Raw genomic sequence first — 10,233 nt, 5'->3', positions numbered from 1 at the left:
ATGATCAAATGAACTGTATACAGTTTGGGGGGGGGGGGGAAACTAAGGTACTGGAGTTCAGGAGTGGGAGAAAGACTTATCTCTTTATATAATTTTACCATTTACATTATCGATGGAAATAAGTTTCCACGTTACCATACAGAGAAGGGAAACATTTCTGAAAGTTCTGCATAATCTCACCTTCCTGCAAATCATCAATAAATAATTTTCTAGGCCTTCAAAATTCAAATATGATATACATGACCATACTTTATTGTATATTACATGCTGGGCTTCTTTTTAGCTCAGAACATTTCCTTCCACGTCCCACCACAAACACAGTCCCTCCTGAAACCCAGACATCACATGCCTGGCGTTTCTGTAAGAGCACAGCAGCAACACTTTCGAGGAAACATCATGCCATGACTCTGAATTTAAAGTAAATGCATAAAAGGGGAATATCCAGAAATGAGGAGAATCTCCAGAAGAGTTTTGCAAACTTTTATTTTTACTTCTCAGCCCCAGCCAGAAGTATTTTTTATTACAAAAAATGGAAAAGAAAATTTTTTTTTTACTCCGAGTCAATCATATACTGGACACTAAATATATATTTTTTGATCTTTACACTACTTGAGGTAAATATATATATTCCCATTTTACAGATAGAGAAAATAGGCTTCTCCAAATCAAACTATTCATATCCTCAGAAAACAGAGAACAGGATTCCTTTTCTATACTCATCTTCAATTGAAAGATATATACTTATAGATATTCTTGTCCAAATCCTAATATTTTATTGTCATGTCTACAGGGTATTAGGCTACTTTTTATTGCTATATCCAATTTACACAACATTAAATTACATCCAGTACTCCCCAAAGACCACATAACAGTTGTAATGTGAATCCTGGAACATAGAAATCAGACCGTTTGAATCACAAAAGCACACCCTCATTGAATCAGATACTGAAATTCTGACACTGAAAATCTTTCCAGGGTTAAGATTTTGGTTTTGCTATTTTTTAAAAAAAAAAGACTCCTTAAGACATTGACACTACAGCTTACAGAGAAGATGCTGCATACATAGATGCTGCATACACTACAGCTTACAGAGAAGATGCTGCATACATAATGTAATGGTTTCTAGGACTGAGTTAAGTTGAATATAAATGAAATCAAGACAATTATTTTCATGACTGCAGTATTTCAATCAGACTGTTGGTATATTAGATTTTTAAAGTTTGAATTGTAATATCCACTAACTTCCTCTAGAGGGAGAACAAAACAAGAATAGGCAAATAGAATATTAGAAAGTGGATAAAGTCAAATATCCTGAAGATTGCCCCTTAACATCTAGAGAGAAAACATTTTGCCAAATTGTCATAAGCAAAACCAGAGTAGTTAGTTTTATTTTCATATATTTTCAAAGTATAGCTGAATCAACCTCAAAAATAAAAAGCATCATGTTTTCAGTTTCTTTTTAACTCTGAATTAATAAAAAATACTGTATTCACACACTAAATTTCACCCACTGCACTCTTTATAAGTTGTGATGATATCTCTATTATAAAAGGGATAATGATCTGCTTAAAAAGGATTTTTTTAAATTGTGCATTTCATCCATAGTGTTCACGAAATAAATATGATGTTTATCTACTTAAATATACAAATAAAACAGTCTAAGAAATGAGGCATTCTGCAAAGCTAGATAAAATACTGCATAATATTAAAAACAAAATTATTATCCCTTCTTCCCCAACAATATCCTTAGGATGGACCATGTTCTTCTAAAATGATCCAATCTTTTAAAATTGGGAGACCCAGAGAAGTACTGAAATCAGTGTTTATGTGCATTTACAAGAACTGAAGTCTAGGTAGCTTTAATGTTTTTACAGAATCTGAAGAAATAAACATTAAAAGAGATGAGATAGCTATCTCCTGAAATAAAGGTTTCCACAAGAGAAACAATCGTGGAAGAAAATTATCCTCTTTCCTAACAATATGGTGACCAGCTTTTCCTGCTTTTTCTTGATGAAGAGGTGATGTAACTGGTCAGAAGCGCTGGCCTATTTTCTGTTCTGCCTATGGTGTGTGAGATTGGATGAAAATAAACATCTTACATAACAGGCCGGCTGTGCACTTCATCTTTTTTCTTTCCCCCAAGGAGATTTTCCCAGCATGAATTCTGCATGTACAATTAGCATTGGAGAAATTTCAGTTAAAATATGTTAGGCTCACAAACAGATCAACAAATACAACCCATCTATGCTGCCTCCAATTCCCCTCATCTGCCCTGCCTCTCTCTCTCTCTCTCTCTCTCTCACACACACACACACACACACACACATCACCACCACCACCACCACCATTACCACCATCACTTCCATCCCTCCTGTAATCAAAAGAGCTTTGCATTGAGAGAGAAGGGAGAACAGGCAAGTTAACATTGAAATGGGTCTATATACAGATGATATATTACAGAATTATACGGCTGAAACCTACCTAATTTTATTAACCAATGTCACCAAAAAAAATTCAATAATAATTTTAAAAAAATTTGAAATCAGTCTTCAAGCAGTTGTAACAAACTAGGAGACTGAAGATCGGAGACATTGTTCTTATTTCAGTGATGTCAGCCAGAAGCCCCTCAGAGCTTTTCAAAATTGAAGATGATGAATCAAAGATTAGGAGCCTAACCAATGGATGTGTCCCTTCTTTCATGGCCTTTGGAGTCATAAAAAGAGCAAACCAAGCAAGGGGAATTTTCCATTGTAATTTGTAATAACAAAAATTCTGGAGTTTTCTGCCATAAATCCTGTTTTGTATGAACGGTTTTATCAATATTTAAGCCTTGGCATTTATTGTGGAGGCCACTTATGGAGTGAATATATTAAACTGAGCATTTAACTTGATTTTCCTAATTCCTGAAGATACAATAAAATCAGAGATACCAAGAAGCCAAAGGAAACAGGTACTTGAGCAGCCTGAATAAAAACTCATTTGAAATCAGCAGTTCACAGTGGTTTGGATGGAGCCCTAGTGGTCTTAGTTTCATAGAAAGCATCATACAGTCTTTACTCAGTAAAGTAAATATTTGAATATCTATTACTTGCCTAACAAACAACAAACATTGAATAACCTATGTAGTATTGAATTTAAACTACAAGGTATTTTTTTATTGTTAAGCGATAAATATGTTACTATTCTGTAGTTCAAGAGAGGAAAAACATTAAAAGGGAAAAGTGAATGCTAAGGAGTAGATAATTAATTAAAATTATGGATCCTTCTTGTCATAAAAGTAATCACCATTTTTCTGTCCCAAATAAAAGCCACTTTGGAAAGGGTTAAAATGCAACTCTCTTTTACCAAGTGGGTATACATAATGTAAAGTCAAGAGAGTCAGTCCCATACCTATGTGTATACTAGTACTACTGTGTGTTCATTTACAGGTGTTTATCTATGTTTAGAGGCTATTCTAATTTATATAATATGAACTAGCATGTTACCTACATACAATACATACCAGTAATATCTATTGGTTTGAATGAAGAATATGTATGCAATGGGTCAGCTGTGTGACTTTGGAAAGATAATTAAACTTGTATTCTAAAGATTTGTATTTAAATATCAACTTTGGTTTTTACTGCCAGTAAAATCTTAGACAATTAAGTATACTTTTCTAAGTCTCAGCTTTTTCATCTATAATGTGAATACAAGGATGCTTTTAAGAGGTATTGTAAGGATTGGAAAAAAAGAAAAAATGTTCTAAAGTATCTAACAGTGCACAACAAATAATTGGGTATACATATGTATGCATATGTATAGGTATGTATATACTGTATATACTAGTAACTTTGAATTATCAACATCATAGATATTCATTTAGTAATGCCACAAAGAAGCAAGAATGAATTATGAATTATTTAATATTTATCAAAAAAGGAAAAACTATTTTTTTAATCCTTAATTATTTATTTACTTGGCTTCAGGAATAATAATGACTCATACTTTGCACAAAGATGTATAGCTATTTGCATTGAACAGGTAGTGTTCAAGTTAATTTCCAATTGTTGAATCCATAAATATATTTTAATGCCTATTTTATGTTTAATAATGGAAGGAAGTAATAACAAATTATTTCAGCATTTTATTGTCTTCTGAGAGATTCCAACATTTTTAGGGAGATAAGTTTTTTTAATTACAATATATTAATTAATTATTATATTATGTAAGATATAAGTGCTCCAGTGTCTAAGTGGGTATTTTAGTAAATTAAAAACAGTTATTATTGTAGGTGGAGGAGGATATAGGGGGGATAAATGATGACAGACAGAGACCTCACTTGGGGTGGGGAACACACAATACAGTGTACAGATGATGTGTTGTGGAGTCGTGGACCTGAAGGCTGTATAATTTTGTTAACCATTGTCACCCTGATAAATTCAATAAAAATGAAAAAAACAGTTATTGTGTTCATATGCGTTTCCAAGATGGTGAAATCTATTTAATACGTAGAAGTAAGTGTTCATAAAGGTTTAATATAGAATTATGATTGTTTCAAATAGTTCCATAATCTTTTGGAGAAAAATATTTCTTGAAGTAGTGGTGGTTGTTTTTTTTTTATGTTAAAGAACTCTAACCTTGGAAGGTTTAAAGATGGTAACAATTTAAAATAAAAAACAAAAAGATGGACATCTCAGATAAATACACTTGTAACAAATGCATATCTTTAAAAAATACATGTACCAAACAAGAACTTTGAGGTCAATTAAAATATTTCCATGTTATAGTTATGGGAGAAAATTAAAAATTATGAAATTGTGGTCTTTCTTTATAAGCTATGAATCGCCAATGTGAAAATTTGTGGAGAAGCCTATTGACTTTGCAATTTGGAGTTTTATTTCACTATTTCTGAAGAAATTCTAACTGAAGAAAATCTAGGTATCATAGGCTCTAGAAAAAGAGGAAGACCAGCTTTCTCTTTGTGCAGAATCTCAGATCCAGATGCTGGGCTTTTATCTCCATGAAAATTCATAATGTATCTATTATAGCTTCCTCATTAAAGTCACACATGTATGAATAATATTTTGAAAATCAATCACTATCCACTTTACATATGTTAACATATATTATGCTTTAGAGTCATTTCCTGCCAAATAGCTCAATGTGCTACATAACTTACAATAAAATGGTAGTTCTATTAATTTTGTACTCATTGAATGGGTTCAGGGATTTCATCATGTCAAAGGTGAAAAAGATAGATTTACTTATTTTCTAAAATACAGTTAAAATTTGTGACTACAAAAGTGTGTTTCTTATGCTTCCAAAGAGCTGTAATTCTAATTTATTCAACAAATTATTAAAGTGCCAGTCACTCTTGAAAGCATCTGGACTATATCTGTGAACAAAGCAGAAAAAAAAACCCACAACATTTTATTTTAGCTTCTATTCTGAATCAACAATAAACTAAAAGCACAACAAAGTGAATTCTGTAACATATTAGAAGGCAATAAGTGCCATGAACAGCAAAAGAACAGGGTGAACAGACAGAGAAGGAAGTGCAGTTTTGAGTGGAGTGGGCTGGGTTGGCCTTATTAAGAAAGACTGTCAAACTACAGCGGGAAGGCTGCGGAAGGTTGGGGGGCGGGGAGGAGGGGTAAGAGATCAACTGAAGGACGTGTATGCATGAATATAAGCATAACCAATGGATATAAGACACTGGGGGTAGGGGAGGCTGGGGGAATGTCACGGGAGGAAAAAAAGGAGACATATGTAATACTCTTTTTAATACTTTAAGCAATAAAACAAAATTTTTTTAAAAAAAGAAATTGACATTTAAACAAAGATTGGAAGAGGTGGGGGAGGTAAGGTTTGAGTGTTTTACTGCCATCGAACACAGCATATTACCAATTCTTAGGAGTCTGGCTTTGCCATTCACTTAACTCGGTGATCCTGGCCAAGTATTTTGCTCCTTTAGCTATAAAATAAGAACAGGTATAATATCTACTCAAGATTGTGGTGAGGGAAAATAAAGCCATTTGTTCCACAGACATATTGTTCAATGCCAACTGGGGGATAGGCAATCAAAATAAACAGCACACAATCTTAAGCCCTTGAGAAACACGCATTCTAATGATTGCATTCTAGCAGTAAACAGTGACAGCGTGTTTCAAGGCTCTTTGGAGATTGCCATGTATTTTGTAATTGCATAGATATTGAAAACCAGAATTGCCTTTCTTATTTCTTATCCTTTTGGCATGTGCATCATCAAACCTGGCTGTCTTGATCTTTCTAACACTTGTGCTGTTTCTAACATTCTACCCTTCTGTAACTTTTTCCTATCTCTCAATTACTCATTCTTCATTTAATTCACTGGCTTTTTTTTTCTTCTTTCTGATCCTTTATAAAAAATATGTTTTGAGTTCTTTTTCAGTCTTCTCTTTATTCTGTTCATTCCTTCCATGGACAATTTCAATATTACTAATTTTAAATATCACCTCTAAAAAAACATCTGCCCCTCCAACTTATCCAGACTCTGAACTAAGATATAAAAGGCTATGGATGAAGAAAAATTATTTTTATAACTAAGACTAAAAAGGAGGATGCAGCTTTACATGGAAACCCAATGACCTGGCTAATGAAACCTTATCATTCCTTGCCAATTTAGGGAAGCAAAAATTTACTTATTCACTTTTAGGATCTCTGGCTGGGCCTGAGAACCAAATTGACATAAGAAAATTTATTAGCAGAAAAACATACAGATTTTATATGTACAAAATAAGAGCCTCAATAGGAAAATGAAGACCCCAAGAAGTGGCAACACTTTAATGCTTTTATACTAAGTCAAACAAAGAAAGGAAATTATCCTATACAATAAAAGCCTAATATGCTAATATGACCCTCCGATCGTTCAAGCAGTCGCTATGATGCCCATTGTCCACCAGGGGGCAGACATGCCAATAGGTAGGTTAGCTTGCTGCTGGGGTCCGGCTGATTGGGACTGGGCAAGATGGACCAGACATGTTCTGGAGACCTCCTAAGTTCCCTCCCTGGCCCCAATTGTGCACCCATGGGGTCCCTTGGCCTGGCCTGCAGGGATCGGGCCAAAACCGGCTCTCTGATATTCCCTGAGGGGTCCTGAATTGCAAGAAGGTGCAGGCCAGGCTGAGGGGCCCCACTGGTGCTCGAATCAGTGCACCAGGCCTCTAGTAGAAAAATAAGTAAAATATATATATGAGGAGACTAAAGGAAAGTCAGAGTTATTTCAACAAGGTCTGTTTGTACAAAATTCTCTTGGGTTTGATGTTTTCTCTGATGGGAGTAATGTTTCTTCCCTCCTGGTATAGGGAAAGCATCTTTCTAAAGTATACAGATTTATCTCCCACTTTCAGAAAGAAAAGGGAAAGTCAGAGCATCCTTCTTGTACCTGTTGTTTTCAAATATATTTAGATCAAAATAATCCTTATGCCACTTACCACAGCTATTGGCCATGGAAAGTCTCTTCATTTTGAATAACCTCCTGGGGCTTTTGTAGGCCATATAAAATTTGATTAGAGCCCTAACCGGTTTGGCTCAGTGGATAGAGCGTTGCCCTGCGGACTGAAGGGTCCCAGGTTCGATTCCAGTCAAGGGCACCTACCTTGGTTGTAGGCACATCTCCAGTAGAGAGTGTGCAGGAGGCAGCTGATCAATGTTTCCCTCTCATTGATGTTTCTAACTCTATTCCTCTCCCTTCCTCTCTGTAAAAAATCAATAAAAAATACATGTTTTTTGAAAAATGATTAGAAGGCTCTGTACCTAAGGCTGAAATTTTGCTTGTTATTTTTTCCATCCTAAATTATGTCCAGTCATATTGCCCAACATAGAATTTCAGAGTTTCTTCACCAAAAAATTAAAAGACAACATTAGGATACTCATATAATAAAAGGCACAGAAATTCTCCAGTAAAAAAAAAAGAATCATGATAATCTATAGATGTATCAAATATAAATACAAGGTTCCCAATGCTATTAAATTTTCAGACAGACATTAAATATTAAATAGATTTTCAAGTTGAATTCTAACAATTAATGATTTTAAATTCAAAATAAGAATCCACATGAATTACAAGTTCATAGAGAGAAGAGTGAAGAATTCATTCTCAGCACTTGCTAATCTTCTCAAACTTGGCTAGAGAAGTTCTTCATGCCTGGGCAGAGTTGAGGCTCCCTGAGCAATTCATGCCTGCACTATTGTTTGCTACAGTGGTTATAGGTCTTACAAAATCCAGAATTTTACACCTCCTATTATTTCAGTAGAGGTTGTAATTTATTGTTTATGTTTTTATTGAGGCATAACTTAAAAATAATAAAGTATACAGATCTTAAGTGTGCAGTTTAATTAATTTGGACAAATGTCTTCACTGCACCGATATTAAGAAGTAGAGTATTTCTTGGCACTCCAGGAAGTTACCTTACTTTGTATGACTTCCCAGTGAATCCCTGTCCCTCAAGAAACATTCTATCTGATTTTGCATACATCAGTTTTGCCTGATCTAGAAATGCATGCACTTAGAATCATAAACTATGGACTCTTTAGTGTCTTGTTTCTTTCTCTCGGGATGTTTTTGACATTCACCCATGTTGTCATGTGAACCATTAGCACATTGCTTTTTATTACTGAGTGGTGTCCTAATGTAGGAACATGCCATAATTTTTTTAAAAAAAATTCATTCTCCTGTTAATGGATACTTGAGCTACTTACAGCTTTTTGCATGTTATGAATAAAGTCACTATGGACATTATTGTACCAAGAATTTCTGGGTATCTGATTGTTTTCTCAAATAAAAAACCGAGAAGAAAAATTCCTAGACCTTAGGATTGAAGAATATTTAATTTTATAATAAACTACCAATATTTTTTCCAAAGTAGGTATGTAATTTTATACTCCTATGGCAATATTTGAGAGTTCTGGTTGCTCTACATCGCTGCCAACATATAACAGTCTTTTTTATTTTACCCATTTTTAGATGTATAGAGGTAACTAACTGTGGTTTTATTTTTTTCCCCTCACAGTAATGGAGTCCAGACATCTACAATTGTTATAGCGCTGGCCTTACACCAATTAATTTTTTCAAACAATACAGTCCCCAGCTTCTAGAACAGTTTTGCTCCTAGACATAATTATAAATCTAGTACTCAGCAATATTAAAAACAAAACAAAAAATAAAGCAAACCCTTTGGTATTTGAGTGAAGGAAAAAGTAGATGTGAGAAATTCTGCTGGTTTTTAACTTCATTAGAATGCCTGTAAAACTAATGTACCTGTACTCCATAACCTATAGACATAATCTCAACTGGAAGGAATCTACCAGCAAGAGGTTAAATTATATCCTAAGCATTTACTCTGTCTGGAAAGGCAAGAGCCACACATGTGTTACCTTTTTTTAAAAAAATTTCCTCTTTAGTTCCATCATCCTTACTAGGTGGTTTGCCAGGTCACCTTGTCTGTCTCACTAAACTAGTGGATGGGAATAAAGCAGAAAGGATGACATGAGGAATATTTACATGAGCCAGGCCTGAAAATAGCACAGCGTTTCCGCGCCTATTCTACTGACTGAAACTCAATCACATGGATATAGCTAACTGCAAGGAAGACTGGAAAATGAGATTTAACTGTACCATGGAAGGGAAAAAATGGGTTGAGGCTAGGTACCATCTCGGCATGCCTCAGTCTAGTCTGCAGTTCCAGGTCACACGTGGCCTGTGCAGTCAGTGTCTATGACTGCTAAAACAGCCACAGTATCTGCTTGGCTGGAGTCCTCTGCCATTATCTGAGAAGTCCTCAGTCCTTTACGAGGCCCCACATATGCATCTGCAGCACCTGAGCACTTCTGACTGGGCCCAAGTGCCTTTGCTGTGGTCCCTGCGCCATAGAAACATCCCATTTGCTTGTAGACAAAACCACCACAGTCTGAGGTCACTCACCTGAATCCAAACACATTACTCCACAGTTTTAAACTTTTGTTCAGGCTGTAGTAGTTCAAATCTGGCCCCATATGAGCCTCCAAAAGTTATCAATGTTAAAATATTTTGCCCACACATAATTACTACCCACTTATTTTTCAAGTATTAGCTGAAATTTAACTTCCTCAGAAAAGCTTCTCTGACTTCTTAGAAGGTGCCATGTTCCTGTGTTATACACATAAATGTCATTTTTATTTCTTTAAAGGAACTTGCCACATTTAAAACTAATTACTTATTTATTTTTTATTTGT

This window comes from Myotis yumanensis, unplaced genomic scaffold, assembly GCF_028538775.1.
Source record: "Myotis yumanensis isolate MYYU_CA2020_CCGP unplaced genomic scaffold, mMyoYum1.0.hap1 SCAF_3, whole genome shotgun sequence".
NCBI classification, from domain to species: Eukaryota; Metazoa; Chordata; class Mammalia; order Chiroptera; family Vespertilionidae; genus Myotis; species Myotis yumanensis.
This window is presented reverse-complemented; position numbering follows the sequence as displayed.